A 13,886-nucleotide genomic window follows, 5' to 3' on the forward strand; every position below is an offset into this window, starting at 1 on the left:
AAAACTTAGATGAATATTGTGGCGGTTTTAAACCGCCAGAAAATGTAAAATGAGTAACGTTAAGATGCATTTTGTGGCGATTTAAAACCGCCATAAAGTGTTTGAATTTTTTGGCGCGCAAAACCAGCGTTTACAAAATCTACGCCACAAACTGTTTTTGGCAACCGCGGACCTGGCGGTTGATGATGACGCCGGTAATTCGATTTGTGGCGGTTTTTAACCGCTAGAAACTGCAAAAATAACCGCAACAAATCACACATTTTTTTGTAGTGTCTTGATTGTGATTGCTTTGTGTGTGCGTTATCTGACAATTGTTTATGCACTTGAACCTAATAAGTGAGATATTTCTCACTCTCCTATTGTTTGTGTATGTTTGCAATTATGATGCAGGTGATCATCAAGAGGAGGATGTTGGTGATAAAGCTTAAACTTCAATATTGGACGTGCTCTAATAGGACATGTGACATTGAAGTATAGACATGACTAATTTAGGACTTCATTTTATTATTTCGTTTTGGAAAACTTTAGTTTTATTTCCTTTGTAAATTTCATATTTGAATTATGAATTATGCTTATAAATGTAAATCATTTACTTCTATGTTATTTGAGACATTGTTTAACTATGAAAGTTATTATTCACTCAAATATTATTTAATCATTTATTATATATTTATGTTTGGGATAGAGGGTATCACAATGATAGTTACTTATTATAAAATTATAGAAGAGATTATGGGTTGAATAAAATCTATTAATTAATCAAATATTTATTCAATTTTTATACGAGTGCACGGCTTAACTAGCGTTTTTATGACAATTGTATTATTCTGAAAAAAGCAAAAATATATATAATAACAATCGCATGATCCATGTCTGAATTTATTTGCAACATTTTAATTTCATTTTCATTTACAGTTGAAAAAATATTTGCAACATTTTCCATAAATAAAAATAAATTGATAAAAAAAAAAAGAGAGTAAACAAAGTCAACTATGTTTAGTAATATAAAATAAAAAATAAAAATAAAAATTTTGTAAGCAACCGAGAATAATCTCATGCGTCAGCAATGAATGGTTATAAATGCTTGGTGGAATCTAACATTGATAGATGTGGTAGAAGAAAGAATGGGTCTCAAACAATGGAGTTACGAGCAAATGAAAGGAGCGTTCTCTTCTACCTTATATCTATCTCTTTCCTTCTTTATCAGCGTTCTGATATTGTTTAAGCTGATAAGAAGAACCAAATCCAAAACCAAACTGAATCTGCCTCCGTCTCCACCAAAACTACCCATCATAGGGAATCTTCATCAGTTTGGTGCACTCCCACATCGCTCCCTCAGAGATCTCTCTCTCAAGTATGGTGATATGATGATGATGCAGATGGGGAGGCAGACTCCATCTCTCGTGGTTTCATCCGCAGATGTGGTCAGGGAAATTACGAAAACTCATGACATAGCTTTTTCGGACCGAGCCCACACCACTGCTGCGAAACTCTGTCTGTATGATTGCACAGACATTGGGTTTGCACTCTATGGAGAAAACTGGAGAGAGAAAAAAAAAAGTATGCGTTCAACGCTTTTTAAGCACCAAAGTGGTGGAATCCTTTCGTCTCATCAGAGTAGAAGAAGTTGCGGAGTTGGTGAATCAGCTACGTGAAGCAAGCTCAGCTGATGTGCGCTCCGTGAATCTAAGGGAGTTGCTTTTGTCAACCCCCATGAAAATCGTGTACAAGTGTATTTTCGGACGGAACTATTCGGAACATAATTACAACAAGGTGAAGGACTCGATAAGGAAAGTCTTAGTTCATCTTGCGGCTTTCACTGTGAGGGATCACTTTCCTTTGTTGGGTTGGATTGATGTTCTCACGGGAAAGATTCGAGCATGCAAGACCACTTTTGAAGAGTTGGATGCTGCATTGGATGAAGCCATAGCAGAGCAAATCACAGCCAAGACCAACTCCAAAGAAAAAGACTTTGTGGATATCCTCCTCCAACTTCAAGAGGATAATACGTTGAACATTGAGTTCACCAAAAATGATATCAAAGGAATTATAACGGTAATGCTCCTCGTTCCCCTTCTCTTTTCTCACTCACTCTTCAATCTGTTTCATAAACAAACTAACTCCCTCACTCAGAACTACAAATATATATATATATTCATTTACTCCAATAAAAAGTCTTGATAGACTTATTTCACTTAATTACTTTTATTCTACATTAAATTTTAACGATCTAATCGTTAAATTAAAAATTCTAAATATATAGATCAAGTTTATAAATTTTTAAAAATTGAAAATTATTTAATATTTTATTATATAAATTCAAACCAACATATTAAATAATTTTATAATTATCTGTCAATTTAAATTACTAAATCGAAGAATCAAATAGTTTTTAAATTTTTTAAAAATTTGTAAACTTGATTTATATATTAAAAAATTTTAATTTAACGATTGACAAAAATAATGATGACAAAAATCATGTTGTAATGGTAAACTAAAGGCAACCAATACTAATCTACCACTATCGCCATTACTATTATCACAATTATCATTGTTGACACTATTGTTATCACCATGGTATATAGTGATAATAACAATCACTACTAAAAAAATGTTATTTTTCTGCAAATCATTTTACAAAAAAAATATTTGTAGAATTTTTTTACAATTTTTTTTGCAATAATAATTTTACAAAAAATTTTTACGAATTTATTTGCGAAAAATAATTTAAAGATATTTCTTACAAATTTTTTTATGAAAAATAATCTACAAGAAACTTTTGCAAATTTTTGCTACAATTTTAATGATCATATACATTTTTTTCATGGTAAAAATTTGCAGAAAATATTATAATAATTTTATTTTATTTCTTGCATATTTTCTTGTAAAAATAAATTCGCAAGTAATATTTGTTAGAAAAATTTTGCAGGTAACTTTTTCTGTGGATTTTCCTGCCAATTTTAATCCGCGGGAAAAATCAAAAAAATATTTAAATTTATAAGTTTAATATTTAAAAAAGAAACTTTAAGTCCCACATCAATTGAAAATAAAACAATTAAAGAGTATATAAGTTGGGGCAACACTTACCTTACAAGTGATTTGTATGGTTGACTGTTAGACTTATAATCTACAATTTTAGAGTTCAAAAGATTATGTATCACATGTTGGAGACATGGAAACAAATGTTTCGGATGAATTCATTGTCAGCATTTGAAAGTTGAAGAATTATTGATAGAATTTGTAGTAATTTCTTTGATTTTTTTCGTAAAAAATATTCCTGCAAAATTTCTTCCGAAAAAATTCGCAGGAAACTTTCCTGCAAGTTTCCTGCGAATTCTTTTTTGTAGGAAACTTTTCTGTAAATTTTTTTTTGTAAGAAACTTTCCTGCAAATTTTTTTCGCAGGAAAATTTCTTGCGAATTTTAGAATTCGCAAAAACATATTATCTACAAAGGTATTACCTGTAGATAAAATTTCGCAAACAAAATTCGTAAGAATATTGTTTACCGCAGATTTTAATACAAAATTCGCAGAAAAAATCACATATAATAAGATAAATTCTAATAGTAAATGACATGTGATGACAATAGTGATGATAGTAATAACAATTACAATGACAACAATAACGACAACAACATTTGTAACAATTGTGTTAGTGATTTTAAATGTTTTTTTAACTTTAATTGTATATTTTTAATCTAAGAATTCAAATGGATCATTTTCATTCTTACATTAAAGAAAAAAGGTTATTTTCAAATGATATGTGCTTATATACGTACGTTGTTTTTATGCTTACTTAAAAATTAAAAGTAGAATGTAAAGTATATTTGAAGTTATTTAAATATTACCGGCATTTACTTTACAATGGATAGTTTTTAATTCTTCCTTGCCAAAATGAATGAATTGTTAAAAAGTTTGATGAAAATTTTATTTCTATTATTTTAGGACTTTCTTTTGGGAGGTACTGATGCGGTCGCATCGGCAATAGAATGGGTTATTTTAGAGCTTGTAAGAAATCCGATGACAATGAAAAAGGTACAAGAAGAAGTGAGAAGAGTTGTAGGCCATAAATCAAATGTGGAAGAAAATGATATTAATGAAATGCACTTTCTAAAATGTGTAGTCAAAGAAACTTTAAGGTTACATCCACCTGTTCCTCTTTTGGCTCCTAGAGGAACAAGGTCTAGTGTGAAACTAAATGGATATGATATTCCAGCAAAAACAAATGTAATTATCAATGCATGGGCAATTCAAAGAGATCCTAAATTTTGGAAAAGTCCAGAAGAGTTCATGCCAGAGAGATTTGAAAAGAGTCAAGTTGATTTTAAAGGTCAAGAATCCTTTCAGTTAATTCCATTTGGTTTTGGGAGAAGAGGATGTCCTGGAATGAATTTTGCACTTGCTGCTACTGAGTATGTGCTTGCTAGCCTTCTTTATTGGTTTGATTGGACGTTGCCTGCAGATTCTAATGCACTAAATATAGATATGACTGAGATATTCGCATTTGTTGTCTCAACGAAAGTGCCACTGAACGTTAAACCAAAATCCTTTACATTTTAAGCTAAGTTCTAAATGTTTTCGTTGTTAAAGCCATTATTACTGTGATTTATATATCTTTACTTTGTGTGATGTTATTTATGTTAGAGTTGGTTCTCGTGGCTATTTATATGTATAGCCATTTTTATGTGTTGGCATTTGATTGCTTATATATATAAATAATGGTATTTTAGTTGTTATACTATTTATTGTGTAATATAATAATGTTTTTAGAAAAATTTGTTCCTTAATTAAAAGATACATTTATTTGATATTGAGATTTTATTGAACAAAAAATATTATTATTCTTAAAATAATCATAATAAAATATTGTATTTTGAACTAAAACAATAATAATATATTAAAATATTATATAATTAATACAAAAAATCTTACGTACCCATTAAATATTTAATTAATACATTTGACTCACAGACAGTTATAAATTATTTATAACCACGTTCCCTCTTCCTTCCTTAACCTACCTCATATATTTATTGTATAATTTGTTTTTATGACATGATTAACGCATTCTCACTAGATTGAAATGCTCATATATAGAACGTAATTTTTGCTTATAAGACAATATTTTAATACAAACAAAGCATTATCGTATCAACTTTAACTTTTTAAAAGTAGTCACACTTACTATCAATTATTACAACTGTAGACTATATTTTAATTCTTTTCAATATTTTATTTTAATTGATAATTATTATATTATTTAAATTGTTTTCCTCACATTCTTTAACCACCTACTTTAAATTAATAGCATTGGTTGCATGCCATCATTAAAGTCTGATTAAACAAGGTAATTTACACATAGTGCATCTCATCTTATAGAAAAGATCCAAAAACTTAATTTAATAAAATTAAGAAAAGTAAGAATATATAAATATATTATAAATAGAAAAGAAATGTAATAAATAAAATAAGCTGGAAACTTAGGCGGGAAAGATTGATTGCATTGCATAATTGGTTGGCATTATTGAACGATATGAAGACAAAAATGTCTATAAATGGACGCGCTACAATGGTACATTTCGGCATTTTCCTTGGAAAGAGTACAAGGAAATGGCTCTTGAATCAACATATTCAGCCATCAACTTATCAGTGCTTTGCGTCTTTCTGAGCGTGGCATTGGGGTTGGTGGTGTTTAAGATCAGAAGAAGAAGCAAATCCAACGCACCTCCATCCCCACCCAAGCTACCCTTCATCGGAAACCTTCACCAGCTAGGCACGCTGCCACACCGTTCCTTGCAAGCCCTCTCTCGCAACTATGGCCCACTCATGATGCTTCAAATGGGCCAGATCCCAACGCTGATCGTTTCATCTGCACACGTGGCCGCAGAAATTTTCAAAAACCACGACGTCGTTTTCTCCTACCGCCCCAAGACAACCGCTACTGGAGTCTTTTTCTACGGCTACAAGGACATTGGTTTCTCCCCCTACGGCGAGGAGTGGAGACAGAAAAGGAAGGTCTGCGTTCTCGAGCTCGTCAGCATGAAAAGCGTGCGGTCGTTTCAGTTCATCCGCGTTGAAGAAGTCGCGGAAATGATCGCTGCCATACGCGAGGCGTGTGCGAGTGGAAGCTCATGCGTGCATCTGAGTGAGTTGTTGATTGCACTCACCAACAACACATTGTCTAGGTGCGTTTTTGGACAAAGGTATGACTCACCCGATGGTAGTAGAAGCTTCGGAGTGCTTGGGAGGAAGTTGGTGAGTTTGTTCACGGCTTTCTGTGTCGGAGATTTCTTCCCCTATGTTAAAATATGATATAAACTTATAGAATAATCTAGATTCTTATAGAAAAATACATAAGTATGCTAGTAATTACTAGATACAAATTCTAGAATCATGTAGATAATTACATATAGATAGAAAATTATAGAAATAGATATCTCTAAAGTTTTCTATACAAAACATGAATGTGGTGTTGAGGCCTATAAATAAGTCATGTACCCAACATTTGTATACTAAGCAATTAGTAAGTCATTTTCACTACTCAAATCTATTCCAACTATTCTTCTTAGCTAGTTTTTCTCTCAACTAAGTCTTTCATTATAAATTTGCTTCCCCATTCTTTCTACCTATCAAATAAGCTTTTATTATTTGATAATTCATAAACTAACACCCTCGTTGAGTTGGGTTGATGTTCTAACGGGCCGAATTCGGAAGTTAAAGGCCACCCTTAGTTCGTTAGATGTTTTCTTTGATCAGGTGATTGCAGAACATAAAACAAAGATGAAGAAGAAAGGTGCAGATGATTGTCAATCTGATAAGAAAGACTTCGTGGATATTCTCCTTCAACTTGAGGAGGCTCGAATGCTCGGCTTTGACCTCTCCCAAGATAACCTCAAAGCATTGCTAGTGGTATTCATCTTTAAAAACTTTGAGGCAACTATTTCTAACAATTAATGAGCTTTAATTAATTTCCATTTTCCATAATTTCAGGACATGTTTATAGGGGCAAGTGACACAACTTCAACTACTTTGGAATGGGCTATGGCAGAGCTCATGAAGAATCCAAATACCATGGAAAAGGTCCAAGAAGTGGTAAGAAGAGTGGTCGTGAACAAAGCAGAAGTGGATGAAAACGATGTGAAACAAATGAATACTTGAAGTGTGTAGTCAAAGAAACTCTCAGGTTAATTACATCCACCTGCTCCTTTTTTGCTTCCTCGAGAAACATCCTCTGCTGTGAAGCTACGAGGGTACGACATTCCAGCCAAGGCAAGAGTAATGTTGAATGCATGGGCAATTCAGAGGGATCCTGAATTTTGGGAGAAACCAGATGAGTTCATTCCAGAGAGATTCGAAGACAGCGAGGTAGATTTCAAAGGACAAGATTTTGAGTTTATTCCTTTTGGTGTTGGGAGAAGGGGGTGCCCTGGAATTGCATTTGGGATCACTTTGGCTGAGTATGCACTTGCTAATCTTCTTCGCTGGTTCGATTGGAAGCTGCCACAAACTCATGCTTCCGTGCAAGGCATAGACATGAGTGAGAAATACGGGATCACTGTCCACAAGAAGGTTCCACTTCTCCTTCAACCAATACCAATCTCCTTCGAAATTGGATCTAAACGTTGATATTGCGTGGTTGAATGTTTCACTTCTTTTTATTTCTGCATGTTTTCGTGAAAGAATACTAATAAAGTGATGATGAATGTGTGCGTATATTATGGGAGACACGGTTTAAGTAACAGATAATTGGTTGGGTATCACAAGAAAATTGGTCAGCACTATGATGTGCCAAACTGTGTTACAATTTCTCCCGTTTGTAAATGTAATTCGATGTGCCTTTTTCTACTGGGGAGCACTTTTCTTATTTTGATACAAGGTGAAATCATCGTGGATTACGTTGTTACAAATATGAATTTGATTATATTTTCCACTAAAATTAACAAATATGGATACCTATTGACTGATTTAAACTTCAAGAAAATGGGGGATGCTATATGTTGTGATGGATTGCGCCGTTTCTTAACTTGGTGTAGATAGAAGTATTAATTTGGTTTAAGGATTGAATTTTGAAAGGGAGTCGTAGTTCTGTTTTGTGTTTGATGAATTTGGATCCTTAAGGGTTTGTTTGCCACAAAATGAATTTGGATCCTTATATTATATGTCTAAACAACGTTGATGGGATCACTTAATTCTCTCACTACAACAAAATAGATTTTTAGTGGCATTTAATATGATTTTTAGTGGTAATAAAAATTGCTACAAAATCTTTTAGCGGCATTTCCACAATAGTCATTGTATGCAATGTCGCTAAAACATTTAGCGGCAATTATTTTGAATGCTGGTAAAAATCCTTATAATGGTCGGAAAAAGTGTATAACTTTTTGTGACATTTTTTTCCTTTCTACTCGATATGAGACTTATAAGATGAGGATTGTCTTTTACTTATATATTTTTTAATTGTCTTATCTCCTAATTAATTATTTTATCAACTTACAATAGCAAGTTATAGGTCTAACTTAACCTTACAAAACAAACTTGTAAGGTGAGAGTTATCATCCATTTATATACTCTTTAATTATCTTATTTCTAATCGATGTGGGATTTAAGTTTTTTCAAATAAATAATTGTCGCTAATAATAAATTTTGATGTGATATAAGTACATTTTTAGTGACCATTATATATTAGTCATTAATATTTTTATTAAATAATAAAATAAAGGCAATTAATTTATTGCCACTAAATAAATTTCGATAATAATCAATTTTGTTGTAGTGCCTAAATTAATACTAAGTTATATGTATTTCAATGTGTGGCACTTGTCAAGGTCGTGATTATATAATTGTGGATCATGACAAAACTAAACCTCATAATCAATCTTGGAAAGGTGAGATGGATTAATATCCAATTGCTAAATAGTAGAGTTTTACTTAACTAAGACAAATCAATACACTACAAGAAAAAAAAATGTTATTATCTACGGAATATTACTTACGAAATTTTTTTCATAAATAATATTTAGTTATCTACGAAATATTACCTACGGAATTTTTTTTGTAGATAAATTTTAGTTGTCTACGGAATATTACCTATGAAATTTTTTCCGTAAGTAATGTTTAGTTATATACAGAATATTACCTACGGAATTTTTTTCGCAGATAAAACACGAAAATTGTTATCTCTAGAAAATTCCATAGGTTATGTTACCTACGAATTTTTTTGTAGATAACCTACGAAAGGTGTTATCTATGGAATTTTCCATAGATAACCCACGAATAATAAAAATAAAAATAATAATAATAATAATAGGTTTCGTGGGTTATTTACGGAAAATTTTGCAGGTAACGTTACCTATAGAATTTTCCGTAAATAACCCACGAAAGTTGTTATCTATAGAATTTTTCGTAGGTAACCCACGAATAATAATAATAATAATAATAATAATAATAATAAGTTTTGTGGATTATTTACGAAAAATTCTAAAGGTAATGTTACCTACGGAAAGTTGTTATCTACAGAATTTTTCGTAGGTAACATTACTAACGAAATTTTCCGTAGATAACCCATGAATAATAATAATAATAATAATATAAGTATGAGATTGTATAGTTGAGCATGACTTAAATGAATTAATTTGTGCTACTTATACTGATAACATGCATTTTCTTTTCAGTAGCTTATCTCATCAGAACTCTACAGTTAAGTGTGCTTGACTTGGAGTAATATAGGGATGGTTGACCTTCTGGGAAATTTCCCAAAAAATGTACAGTAAGGACAAAACAAGTTGAAAAGTGAAGTGTCATGAAATAACATCCTTGAGAGGCCAAATATGAGAATTGTTACATTAATAAATTTATTAAAATTAAACAAAAATTTTCTGAAAGTTATCTACTTTAAATCCATAGATAACAACTTTTGTGGGTTATCTACGAAAAATTTCGTAGATAACGTTATTTACGAAAAATTTCATAGATAACATTCTGTAGATAACGTTACCTATGGAATTTTCCGTAGATAACGTTATCTACGACCTTATTACCTACGGGCTTTTTTCTGTAGATAATCCATAGATAATTGACAGTTACCTACGGATTTTCATGATTTTCTACGAAAATTTCCATAGGTAATACTGATTTTTCTTATAGTGATAGGATTGATAAGTTTGGATGCAAGAGTTTGACATCAACTTTTATGATAAATTAGAATAAAGAGTTATTCACCCAATTGATCTAAGAGTTGTATAGGAATATAATTGGAAATAGGTGTTGTGAGATCCCCGTAAACTCTTCCTTTCTTTTCTCTTCCTCACTCACTCAAAAACACTCTCATCCTCACTTCTCATTTTCTCTCATCTCCTTTGTGGTGATCTTGGTGGCTGTAGGTGCTGATTGTGGTGTTGGAAGCTAGTGGAAGTCTCCTTCTCCGTTCTAAATTCTCTGCTCGTTCTTCTTCTCCATTTCTCTTCTCCTCCGCTGTTCTGAAGCTCGGATCCTTGCACCGAGGTAAGGGAAGCTAGTTCGTGGCTGTGTTTTGTTGAAAATGAGTTCATAAACTCATTTGTGGGCTGACGAATTGATGATTTCGGGTTGAGATTGATTGAAACTTTCGTTTTCGGGGTTTCGGGGTTTTGGGAGAAAATTTGGGTTTTTCTTGGATTTGAAGTTGCATGTTGAAAATGAGGTGTTTTTCTTGATGTTTGATGAAAGTGTGGACTTTTGGATGGATTGCATGCTGGTTTTCTGGTTGTTTTTGCAGGGTTAGGTGAAAATTTTCGAACTTGGTGAGTTGCTACTGAGCTTCGCGCCGAGCGCCGTTTTTCGCGCCGGGCGCGTGACCACCAGGGGACTCTATTTGGGCGAGCCCGCCAGGCGCAATGATGAGTGCGCCGGGCGCTCTTGAGAATGTGGGTCTCTGGCTGGCCCACGCTGGGCGTGACTTGGACCGCGCTAGGCGCGATACTAGTTGTGACATGTTTTGGGGTTTTGGTTCTGCGCTGAGCGCGACCCTTGTTGCGCTGGGCGTGGAGACTCTTTGGGAGTCTCTACCATGGGGGCGCCAGGCGCAAATTTGAATTGCGCTGGGCGCGAGACCTTGGGAGGTCTCTACCTTCCCCACGCTGGGCGCGGGTTTGGGCACGCCAGGCGCGTGAGACTCCTTGGAGTCTCTGCCTGGGTATGCGCTGGGCATAATTTGCATTGCGCCAGGCGCGTGAGAGCCTTGAGCTCCCTGGCTGGGTCACGCCGGGCGCGAGCACTCTTGCGCCGGGCGCGTTGGCCTCTGGTTGTGCCGCGCCGGGCGCGACCAGGAGTGTGCCGAGCGTGGATGTGATGCTTGACCAAATGCTGATAAATGTTGTTTTAAGCTGAATTGAGCTGAAATTGATGAATCTGCCGTGCTGTTAGATGTTATTGCTGAATAAGGATGTTTAAGCTGTGTGTGAGCTGTGTTTAGATGTTAAGTTGAGTCGTGTTGTATGTTGATTTAAGCTGTATTTGATGATATTGTTGTGCTGTGCTAAACTATATGTTGTTATAGCCGCTATGTCGGTGCTGTTATAGCCACTATTGTGGTGTTGTTATAGTCGTTATGTCGGTGCTGTTATAGCCACTATTGTGGTGCTGTTATAGCTGCTATGTCAGTGCTGTTATAGCCACTATTGTGGTGCTGTTATAACTGCTATGTCAGTGTTGTTATAGCCACTATTGTGGTGCTGTTATAGCCGCTATGTCGGTGCTGTTATAGCCACTATTGTGATGCTGTTATAGCCGCTAAGTCGGTGCTGTTATTGCTGAATGTTGTGATATTTTGAGCTGGTTGATGTGCTGATAGCTGTAACTGTTTATCATTCATATTTTACATATGTATGTTGATTCTTTTCACTAGCTTACCCTTTGTTGTTTCCATGTGTTTGGACTGCGATGATCATACTGTTGTGTGGGAGTAGGGCAGGGTTAGGTTGGTGTTTTGCTGAGGAAGGTCTGCAGCTGGCAGATGAAGTTTTATTCTTTTGAAGTAGTTAGCTACTTAGTTAACATTTGCTGGATGTATTTTTGTTTTGTACACTCTAACTCTAGCCGGATTGGGACCTTGTATATATATATCTATTCTAGATCCTATATTTATATGCTTGTTCTTTTCTGTCTGGTGTTTCCGGTGTGTTGTGCCGTGTGTAGTGATCAGCCGGGTCGTTACAAGTTTTCCCTACCTAAATAACTAGGTGCGGGTGATTATCCAAAGCTAACTAGGAATGTGGTGAAATAAAGATCTTACCCACTAGAAAAACATTCAATCAAAATTTTTAAACTAATAAGTGAAGATTATTAGTTTGAGTAAAAAAAAAAATGGGAACATATCTGATAAAAGTCCTTATTAAATATATTTTAATCATGATACTTATGTTATTTTATTGCTTTAGAGAATTATATCAACATAAACACAATAATACTACAACCGACCATTGAGAAGAATAAACTATCTGAAAATAACTTTTTTAATTGGAAAATAAACTTGAGGACCATATCCTTAAATAAGATAAAAAGTTAACTCTTGAGGCACTTACGACTAATACTTCCTGGATGGATAAGAATATTATTAGAAGTACGTGAATGATGTCATAGATGTTATGGTAGTACAAAATTATCTATGACATTAGGCTATTAAATAGATTGTCATATGCAACCAATCGATTTACTAATTGATATAATAAATTTTTAAAATTATACCAACATTTTTAAAATTGAGTAAAAAATAATTAATTTTGTATATAACATTATGTTCTCACCGGAAGTCAGTCTGGGGATGACCTTCCTGATGAGATCGGCGAGTTTCCCTTGCTTGGCACGTCGGTCACTCCGAGGTGAGGGCGGTACCTGCAAAAGAGACTCTGAAGCTTAAGTTAGTTATTGTGGGTGTATGGGTCTCATATATATATATATATATAGTGCACATACCTTGATATGAATTAAGGATTTTTTCCTTTGGTAAGAGTAGGGTTGATTCCGACCCAAGGTTGGCTACGGCCCATCAAGTTGTGGGCTCGTGCATAGGGCTGATGTTAGTGTAATTGAGGCTGAGCTGGACTTCGTTATTCGATGTTGGTAGTACACTAGCTCCCCAAGCTCCGAGCACCTTGGGGCGGGGACCTTATACCGAGTTTGGGATGATTGGGTGAATGGTCGTAACCTTTCATTTTCGCGCCTTGGGCTAAATGCCACGTGTTGTCAGGGGGTCACTTCGTTTCTCGAAACGTCGACGACTGTAATAAAGAGTGATGACTCATAATGATGGGACGCACCCTGTCATTATAAGTTCCATTTAATGCGCCTCCCTCTTGTCGTATGTAACTTTAAGTTTTAAATGCTGGGGGTTTTCATTTCCCTACTTACTTTGCTTTCTTTGTTGTCATTACGTCTTCTACTTACTGCTCACTCCGCTGAGTATGTGTGTTGTCGGTGGTGTCTTTGTTTCTCATCGTCATTGTCTTGCAAGTCTCCGAGGGTTGGTCTTAGGGCGTTCCAGGTACTTTTCCCTTATCCTCGTGTATCTTCCCTTTCTGTTCTTACCTAGTGGTGTCGTGAGAACACTACAAGAAAATCTATTATTATCTACGGAATATTACCTATGAAATTTTTTTCATAGATAATATTTAGTTATCTATGAAATATTACATACGAAATTTTTTCCATAGATAACCCACGAAAGTTGTTATCTATGGAAAATTTCATAAGTAACGTTACTTATGAAATTTTTCATAAATAACCCATGAAAGGTGTTATTTATGAAAAATTTTGTAGGTAACGAAATTCTGCAGGTAACGTTACCTACAGAATTTTTCGTAGATAACCCACGAAAATTGTTATCTATGGAGTTTTTCGTAGGTAACGTTACT

The 13,886-nt window shown here is 34.3% G+C and overlaps 2 pseudogenes across 2 annotated transcripts; both read left to right on the forward strand.

Moving 5' to 3' along the window:
• Positions 1–1,055: 1,055 nt before the first annotated feature.
• Positions 1,056–4,741, forward strand: LOC109799885 (phenylacetaldehyde oxime monooxygenase CYP71AN24-like; annotated as a pseudogene). Its single transcript, XR_014434135.1, has 2 exons — positions 1,056–2,055; positions 3,946–4,741. The product of XR_014434135.1 is annotated as a phenylacetaldehyde oxime monooxygenase CYP71AN24-like (transcript).
• Positions 4,742–5,467: 726 nt separating this feature from the next.
• On the forward strand, positions 5,468–7,848 carry LOC109801094 (phenylacetaldehyde oxime monooxygenase CYP71AN24-like; annotated as a pseudogene). The gene is made up of 3 exons (XR_014434136.1): positions 5,468–6,255; positions 6,757–6,909; positions 6,991–7,848. The product of XR_014434136.1 is annotated as a phenylacetaldehyde oxime monooxygenase CYP71AN24-like (transcript).
• Positions 7,849–13,886: the final 6,038 nt, after the last annotated feature.

Source organism: Cajanus cajan, chromosome 5, assembly GCF_000230855.2.
Source record: "Cajanus cajan strain Asha chromosome 5, NIPB_CcT2T_4, whole genome shotgun sequence".
Taxonomy (NCBI): Eukaryota; Viridiplantae; Streptophyta; class Magnoliopsida; order Fabales; family Fabaceae; genus Cajanus; species Cajanus cajan.